This window comes from Agelaius phoeniceus, chromosome 27 (assembly GCF_051311805.1).
Source record: "Agelaius phoeniceus isolate bAgePho1 chromosome 27, bAgePho1.hap1, whole genome shotgun sequence".
Taxonomy (NCBI): domain Eukaryota; kingdom Metazoa; phylum Chordata; class Aves; order Passeriformes; family Icteridae; genus Agelaius; species Agelaius phoeniceus.
Window position 1 is genome coordinate 1,122,591 of NC_135291.1, and position 9,281 is coordinate 1,131,871.

Below are 9,281 nucleotides of genomic sequence, written 5' to 3' on the forward strand. Positions count from 1 at the left end.
AGTCTCTTTGATAACCTTGTTTTTTATCCTCAGAATAAAGTCTGATTCTTAAAATGTTTTAAATTTATTTTTTCATTTTTAATTTACTTTTATTTTTATTTTAAATTTTAAATTATTTTAATTTTATTTTTATTTTTTAAATTTTTTATTATTATTTTTATTTATTTATTCTAATTTTATTTTTATTTATTTTTATTTATTTATAATTTTTATTCTTTTTATATTTTTAATTTTTTATATTTTTATTTTGTTTTTATTCTTTTTTTAAAAAAATTTTTTAGGGTGTTTTTTTTTTAGGTATTTATGTACCTATGTTTCTGCAGCACCTGTGACTGATAATCAAAGACTAGACCCCTCCCTTGCACTATCTGATGCAAACACCCAAAACCAGAGTGTGTTCTTGTCCCCAGGGGTCTGCAAACTAAATGTCAGACAGCAGGTGGGAAATAGAGTGGAAAATACATGTGCACCACAGAAAGGCTTCCTTAAGGCACAGAAAACATGTCTGCTAATCATTTTCTGAGCAGCATGCAGCTTCTTGGGACAAAATTAGATTGCTCCTTCTTAAGACGCAAGGAGGTGGCTCTTTCCTGCAAAACCATTGTTCACCTTTCCTGAGGATAACCCCCTGGTGTGGAGAGCTTTGTGGATAACTGGCTAGCTGAGAAAGGCCACTTTGATATGATACCGTTACATAAGGTTAAGGGAAACAAGCTGGGGATTAAGTAGTCAGTGTCCAATCACTGACAAGAGTCATGGTGACCTTGCTGCAACATGAAGATGGGGGAGAAAATCTTTTGCCAGAAAAATGAAGATAGCCTAGGTAGAATAGCCACAGGAATGTAAACATAGAAAGAAAATAATCATTAGAGCATAGAAGTAGGTGTGGTTGATTCATGTGTGTTTTAAGCAATAATGAGCTCAGCTTTGCAATATGTATAAGCCACATTAACACCAATATAAATATGTGTGAGCTATCAATAAACGTTGAGATTTGTTGTTCAAGCATATTGTGTGCTGCAATTCTTCTGCCGACCTGACAGGGGAGTTTTTCCAGCAGGGTGCTGCTTCTCTGCAGCAGGTAAGCAGCCTGGGACCAGGGCTGAAGTCCTCCTAGGATCACATGGCCCCTCAAGCTCCGTCCGCTGGCTCCCCTCAGCCTTTGAGGCCATCACAGTGGGGTGGGAAGGCAAGCACTTCTTTGGGCAAGCTGGGGAAGTTGCTCCCTTGGACAGCACTCCAAGTCTTCCCCATGCCGCCTCCTCCAGGTGCTAGCCATGGTGAGGGGCATTCTTCAGAGCCTGGCGTCCTGTGTCACCGTGGACGCCGGGCTGCAAATGGAAATTCTGGCCCTGACTGAAGAACACCCTGATCTCGTGGTGATGAGCCTGCTGTACTGCACCCCAACGTGTGACAGGTACGGGGCACAAGTGCCTTGAGAGTCCAGTGCTCACCGGCCCGTGGGGCCCCTGGCCCTGTACAGCCTGTCCAGCGGGCTCTGCCAGACAGGCGGAGAGCTGCGGGAGCCTCGGGCCCCTCTGTTTCCTGCGCCTCTGCCACGCTCCCTCCCTGCCCCTCAGGGCACCGGGGCTCTGTCACCCGGCGCCACGCAGCCGCACAGACTGGACTTGAGCAAACACGGTCCCAGTGCCCTGGCGGTGGTATCCAGGCACCTGCCCAGCCAGTGCAGGGACGGGCTGCGCCTGGCGCTCCGAGGCCTTGTGGTGCTCAGCAAGGAGCCCTCGTGGTGAGAAGGGGGCGGTGGCTGAATCCGCGCTGGCAGCATCGTGTGGCTGGGCAATGCAGACCTCTGGGCTTGGCTGGCCTTTGGCAGCAGAGGCAGCTGCTCCCAGCTCTCCTGCCTCCCCCTTCAGCTGCCCCAGTGGCCCAAGCGGCTGTTGGTGCTGCGGCCAGGCACGGCTTCACAGCACAGCCCCGTCTTGCACACAGGCCGGAGGAATACGCGGCCTGTATCAACACCTGCTGCAGCAGCTGGCTGATCCAGATGCAGAGATGGTCTGGATGACCCTGTGTGCGCTCAGGGATATGCTCCAGGACAAAGACCTCAAGCCACCCAGCGTCACCGCCCTGAAGCTGGCTGAGCCCCTCCTGCAACACTTTGAGAACGTAAGGCTCGGTGCCCCCAGCCAAGGGCACTGGACGCTGCCTGCAACCTTTGTGCTCTGTGTGTAGAGATTTGGGCTTTTGGCCCAATGGGCCTGCAGTAGCTGGTGCTTGGGACTTTTCCTACCCTTCCAGGACAACAGCCACGTGCAGCTGCTCTCCATTCAGCTCTTCTGGAAGGTGATGGAGCTGGTAGAGGAAGAGGGGGAAAATCCTCCCATGACAATCGTGAGCCAGAGCCTGCTCCCTCTCTTCTTGCACTGGCACGATGAGAACCTGCATGTGGCCAAGGTGAGGTTTTGTGTGATGCGGCCACATCCCTGGCAGGGGGCTGGGCCGCCCTGGCGCCTGGCGGGCTCCAGCCTCACCTGGCCTTGGCACAGGGTCACGGGTCCCGTGCCCTGGGCTCGGGTGCCACCTGCGGCTCTCTGCTGCTCTCCAGGCCTCTGGCGAAGCCCTGCTTCGTGCGGCACGCTTCCTGAGGAGTGACCTCGAGCAGCTGCTGATGAAGGGGCAGCGGATGCAGTTCGCCGAGCGCCTGGTAAGGACAGCCCGGGAGCCCCAGCCGCAGGCTGGAGAAGCCCCCCTGCCCCCGGTGCTCGGTGCGGGGGGCCGGCAGCTCTGCCCCCGCCCGGCGCCGCAGCCGGGCCCGCCAGCCTGCGCCCCCCACGCCGCTCCCTGCCCCGGGCCGTGCGGGCCGGCTCGGCCGCTGCTGGGCGCAGGGAGCGCCCGGCCGAGGGGCAGAGGCCGCACCGAGCCTTCCCTGTCGGTGCTCCCCGCAGCTGCTGCAGGACGAGAGCCAAGCGGCCGAGCACCTGCGCTGGGCCCTGCCGGAGCCCACAGAGGCCCGTGCGCCAGGCGGCCGTCGGGATCATCGGTGAGCCCCGAGCCCAGCGCCCCTCCCTGCCCCGGCCCGGCTGCTGCCCCGGCTACAGCGGGAGCCGCGCCCGGGCCGCTGCAGCCCCGCCCGCCCTCGGCGCTGCCGCCGCCCTCCCGCAGCCAGCCGAGCCCTCGGGCGGCAGCGCGCGGCAGGGGCCGGCAGGAGCCCTGCCCGGGCAGGAGGGCGTGCGGCCGCAGGGCTGGCAGCGCCCGTGCCGGGCAGCTGTGCCGCCCGGGGCCGACACGGGCTCTGTCTTGCCAGGGCTGGCCGGAGTGCTCGTCACGGGGCAGAAGGAGGAGCTCCAGGTCATCAGCGAGGGTGAGTCAGGGCAGCCGCGGGGCAGCGAGCATCGCCGGGGGCAGCTGCACATGCCGGCCCCGCAGCTACAATCCGTGCCCGGGCTGCGGAGGGCTCTGCTCCCTGTGCGGGCGAGGGGCGGCGGGGGCACAGCCCGCAGAGCTGCCAGCGAAACGTGGGCGATCCGTGACCAACACCTTCCGGCCGAAGCCCTGGCAAGAGCCGGCTGGGATGGGCCTGGCAGGAGGCTTTCCTTGGATTCCCTCCATCTGGCCTCTGACCGTGGCTCTGTTCCTCTCTCTTCCAGCTCTTCAAGCCCTGAGAGAAGATGACAGCCCATCCTGCATCAGCGTACTCATTCAGCTGACCTTCCAAAGAAGATCTGCAGGACTTCTTGCGTCTGCTGGATCAGATGTACCGGCATCCCTCGGCCATCTCCAGCTCCCGTTGCAGATGGGAGCAGCTGCAGAGCAGGATGCACCAGCTGCAGCTCCAGGCACAGCTCTAGCTGCTCAGAGCTGAGCCTGTGGCAAGCTCCAGGAGCTCCTGCCATCTCTCTCCCTGTTGGCAGCTCCCTCCCTCCAGCTCTCAGAGCCTGCCCATCCGCTTTTTTTGTCTCCCAGCTCAACCCTTTGCTTTGCTTTCCCTTAATAAAGAGTTTGGATTTTTCCAAAACCTTTTCCAAAACCTTAAGAGTGTGTTGGTGTTCCCTGGGAAATGCAGGCATTTGGAGAAATGCCTTTGGAAGAGAGGGGCTTGCTTCTCAAGCAAAGTGCTTCCCCAGGAGCCCCCAGTGAGGTAGTGAGCCATCTCCCTTTGGCTCCCTGCGCTCCTTTCCGTCCTTGAGGCCCCTGGCACTTGGCAGAGGGGCGTGGCAAGGGAGAAGACTGTGAGAGCAGCTTTGGCATCTGCCTGGGCCTGCGGAGACCCCGCCAAGCAGCAGCGGCAGGGCGTGTTCCCTGCCTTTGAGCCCAGCACAGAGCAGGATCATCTCTGTCCAGCCGAGAGCCCCAAATCTCTCTCAGAGAGCTGTGAATTCCAAGGCCTTTATGCACACATTAATGCCATCTTCCCTCTCTGGTGTGTTTTAACTCTTGGCAAGATGCGTTTGCCTCTTGCTGGCTGGAAGCTGCTCTGCTCCAGGGCTGGCACCGAGCTGGGCTGTGCGGGCCGGGCAGCGTGGAGAGCTGTGACCGTGGTCACAAGGGTTTTCAGGATGAAGAAGAGACAAGAATGTTGACTCCATGATCAGAAGGCTTGATTTATTATTTTATGATATACGTTACATTAAGACTATACTAAAATGAAATAGAAAAGAAGAGGTTTCTTCAGAAGCTAGCTAAGCTAAGAATAGAAAAGAATGAAGAACAAAGATCTGTGTCTCAGACAGAGAGAAAGAGCCAGCTCTGCCATGATTTACTCTGCATTGCCAGTAAATCCAAACATCCACAGGAGACCAATCACGGGTCTACCTGTTGCATTTCACAGCAGCAGATAACCATTGTTTACTTTTGGTTGCTGAAACTGCAGCTTCTTATAAGGAAAAATCCTAAGAAAGGATTTTTCATGAAAGATGTCTGTGACACCTTTGGAACCCCAAAAGTGGAGAGATCAGCAATAGAGAACTCCTGGGAGAGTTTTTTCTGGCTGAATGTTGATGTGTGGAGATTTTCATGGACACAAGACTCCTGCTGAGTTCTAGAGATGGACCTGGCCAGGAGGGGCCTCTACTCCAAGGCACTCCCACCTTGGTTTCCCCCAAACCAGGGTCTGTCATTCCCAAGCTGTGGCCAGATGGAGGAGGAGGAAAAGGCCCACAGATCCCTTACAAGGAGGGGCTGCAAACCCAGTCCAGGGAGGTGTGAGGAGGAAAGAGCCCCCCTGTGCCAGGAAGGCGGCCGGAGATCCAGCCAGAGCTCAGAGCTGGTGGAGAAGCCTCATGGCAGGGAGAAGCCCCACAAGTGCTTGGAATGTGGGAAGGGTTTCAGCTACAGCTCCACCCTGATGGAACACCTGAACATCCACACTGGGGAGAGGCCCTGGGAGTGTGGGGAATGTGGGAAGAGCTTCAGTGGGACCTCTGACCTGAGCAAGCACCACAAGATCCACACTGGGGAATGGCCCTAGGAGTGCTTGGAATGTCAGAGGAGCTTCAGGTGGGATTCAGAGATCATCACTCACCAGCACTTCCACACCAGGGAGAGGCCCTGCGAGTGTCCTGAGTGTGGGAAGAGCTTCGTGCGCTGCTCCAGCTCCATCCCCCATGGGAGGATCTGTGCTGGATGATCCCCAGTGACCCCCGTTGGGCAGAGCCCTGGTGACCCCTGTTCTGGCTGATCCGTGTTGGGTGGGGGGAAGGCGTTGGAGAGATTTCTTTCCCTTCTCCTTGTGCTACTGTGATTTGGTTGGCAATAAATTCCCTCCGTGTGCCCAGGCCGGGTCTGTTGTGCCCGTGCCGGATTTGCTGAGGGATCTCTCCCGGTCCTTGTCCCCAGCCAAGAACCCTCGGTTCCATTTTCTGTCCCTGTGCGGCTGCGGGGGCAGGGACAGAGCGGCTCTGGGGGTGCCTGGCATCGGGCCAGCGTCACCGCTCGCCACAGGCACCGCTGAGATCCCGCGCCCCTGGGCACGCATTGCTGGGCTCACCTGAGCTCCCACCTGCCCAGCGCCCCAAGGTTCCCCCTCCCCAAAAAACCCCCAGCCCGGGGCTGCAGCGTCCCGGAAAGGCCTCAGCCAATGGCAGCGCAGGCAGGAGGCGGCGCAGCCAATGAGATCTCCGGGTGTTGTATTGCGTCATCGGCTGCCGGGCAGAGCCCGTGGCCGATCGCTGCCCAAAAGTGGCGGCAGCCAATGAGAGCGCGCGGCGCTGCCGAGCCCGCCCTGCTCCGGACTGGTGCTGCCAGCGCAGCGCGGCTGCTTTGGGGCTGCTGCTCCCTGCCCGGCCCCGGCCATGGGGCGAGGGGCGGCAGCTGGGGCCCTACTGGTGGCACTGGTGGTGCTGGGAGCCCCCCCGGCTGCGGGCGCGGAGCTCTCGGGTGAGCGGGGGGCAGGAGGCGCTGGGACAGGGTGGGAGAAGGGGGAAAAGGGGGCGAAGGGGGGAGCCCGGAATGGAGGGGGAGGAGGAGGGGACCCCCCCAGAGGGAGAGCGGGAGGGGCTGAGGGGTGGGGGGAGGGGAGGGAGGGGTGGGAGCGGTTCGGGAAGGGGGAAAAGGAGAGGGGGGGACCCCAAAACTGAGCGGGAGGGGGCCGGGGATTGGGGAATTTGTGGGAAAATGGGGAAATAGGACCCCAAAAATGATTTGGGAGCGGCCGGAGGTGGGAGGGGAGAGGATATGAAAGGGGAAATGGGGGAAGGGCGGCAAAGAGGAAGCGGCAGCGCGGGCAGGAGGGTCCCGTGGCGGCCGTGGGGCACAGGGGGTGCGGAGTGGGGATCCGGGGTGGGCCCCGGAGCTCCGGGGGTGCTGAGGGAGGGTGGTGGGTGGGCAACCCCTGACCGGTGTCATGGACACTCAGGGGTGTTCCAGAGGATGACAAAGTCCGAGTGTTACTTCATTAACGGCACGGAGAAGGTGAGGTACGTCCAGAGGGCCATCTACAACGGGAGCAGTTCATAATGTTCGACAGCGACGTGGGGCATTTTGTGGGGTTCACCCCCTATGGGGAGAAGTTGGCCAAGCGCTGGAACAGCAACGCGGTATTCATGGAGGACAGACGGACTGCGGTGGATTGGTTCTGCCGGTGCTGGTACAAGAATTTTACCCCGTTCCTCACAGAGCGCCGAGGTGAGCGCGGAGCAGAGCGTGCCCGCTCGAGCCCTGCCCTGCCAATGACCGGGAGCCCCTCAAAATATCCATGCGGAATCGCCCCAGAGCCCTCAGCCCTTCTTGTGCCCATCCCCGGGGCCTCTTGTCCCTCCCAGTCCATCCCAGTCCTTCCCAGTGCCCCCCCGCGCGTCCATTTCAGCGACGCGTAAAGCTGACGGAAATGCCCAATCAGATCACGTCTCGTTTATGACTCATCTGTTGCCAGGCAGGCCCGCAGCGCGGAGTGCCCTGCGCTGGACTCGGCCTCCCAGTGCCGCGCATTTCATTCCCAGTTCCTCCCAGTACCACCAAAATCCCTCCCAGTGCCATCCCAGTCCCTCCAAGGCCATCTCCAATTCCTCCCCAGTCCCTCCCAGTCCATTTCCACTCTTTTCCCAGTTCATTCCCAGTTCACTCTCTGACCTCCACCTCTCTCCCAGTTCCCCCCATTTCCTCCCATCTCTCTGTGCAAACCCCATAAATCCCAGTCCCTCCCAGTCCATTCCAGTTCCTGTCAGTCCCTCCCACTCCTTCCCAGTACCACCCAGCTTCTCCCAGTCAATTCCCAGTATGTTCCCAGTTCATTCCCAGTTCACTCTCAGATCTCCACCCTCTCTCCCAGTGCCCCACATCCCTTCACACCTCTCTCAGTTCCACCCAAGTCCCTCTCAGTCCATTCCCAGTCTATCCCACTCCCTCACAGTTCATATAAAATCCCTCCCAGTCCATTCTCACTCCCTCCCAGTCCCTCCCAGTCCCTCCTAATCCATTCCCAGTCCCTCTCAGTCCATTTCCCAGTCCATTCCCATTCCCTCCCAGTCCCTCTCCAGCCCAGCCCAGCCCTCCCCTCTCTCTCCCAGTGCCCCCCAGCTGATCCCAGTGTGTCCCTGCTCTCTCTCTCTCTCTCTCTCTCTCTCTCCCAGTGCCCCCCAACGTGTCCATCTCACTGGTGCCCCCCTCGAGCTCCCAGCCCGGCCCCGGCCGCCTGCTCTGCTCCGTGATGGATTTCTACCCTGCTGCCATCCAGGTGAGGTGGTTCCAGGGCCAGCAGGAGCTCTCGGAGCACGTGGTGGCCACCGACGTGGTCCCCAACGGGGACTGGACCTACCAGCTGCTGGTGCTGCTGGAAACCCCGCCCCGGCGCGAGCTCACCTACAGCTGCCAGGTGGAGCACGTCAGCCTGGAGCAGCCCCTGAGCCGGCACTGGGGTACGGGGGAGCCCCTGGGGGCGCTGGCAGAGCCACTGGGCTGTGCTGGGAGCCACTGGGAGGGAGCTGGAGAGAGCCGGGCTGGGACTGGGCAAGGGCTGGGAAGGGGTTTGGGGGAGGCTGGGGAGGGTGGGATGGGGTTGGGGGCTCCTGGTGGGCACTGGGAGGGAGTTTGGGGGTTCTGAGTGTGACTGGGAGGGAGTTTGGGGTTGCTGGGTGTGACTGGGAGGGATCACAGTGAGCCCGGAGGCGCTGGAAGGAGATCGGCCATGGCCAAGCGGGGCTCGCCATGAGCTCGGTTGTGCTGGGCACAGACTGGGAGGGCTCTGGCTGAGTCCTGCTGGGGCTGCCAAGGGACTGCGAGAGGCTTTGGGGCTCCTGGGGCGCTGGGGGCAACTGGGAGGGGGCTGTGGGATGCTGAGAGGGACGGGAGGGGCTTTGGTGGCTCCTGGCCAGGACAAAAAGGGATCGGGGGGAGGTTTCAGGGGGTCGTGGCTGGGCTGGGGGCCACAGGGAGGGCGCTGGGAGGGGCTGGGGGTGTCCCTGAGAGGTTTTGGGGGTGCTGAGCCCTGCGGACCCCCCAGAGATGCCGCCGGACGCCGCCCGCAGCAAGATGCTGACGGGCATCGGGGGCTTCGTCTTGGGCTTCGTCTTCCTGGCGCTGGGGCTCGGCTTCTACGTGCGCAAGAAGGTCAGGGCGGGTGCCGGGGGTGGCGTCCCGGCCGTGGCGGAGCGTGTGCGCTCCCGCCGGGGCCCCCAGCCCGGTGTCACCCCCTTTTCTCTGCCCACAGAGCTCCTGAGCCGGCGGCGGCCGCAGCCCCTCCCCGTGGGCTCGGGCCCGGCCGGGACCCCCCGCTCCGTCCCCGCTCCGCTGATTTTGGGGGGGTCCCGTGTCCCCCCAGCCCCGCTGGCGCTCTGCCCCCGCCCAGTGCCTGCTCCCAGTGCTCCCAATAAAGCTTCCCAGTTGGC

The 9,281-nt window shown here is 60.2% G+C and overlaps 1 pseudogene across 1 annotated transcript; it reads left to right on the forward strand.

The window, feature by feature from the left end:
* The first annotated feature begins 6,191 nt into the window (after positions 1–6,191).
* LOC143695963 (class II histocompatibility antigen, B-L beta chain-like) lies at positions 6,192–9,281 on the forward strand (annotated as a pseudogene). Its single transcript, XR_013185423.1, has 5 exons — positions 6,192–6,336; positions 6,815–7,083; positions 8,028–8,312; positions 8,897–9,003; positions 9,104–9,281. The product of XR_013185423.1 is annotated as a class II histocompatibility antigen, B-L beta chain-like (transcript).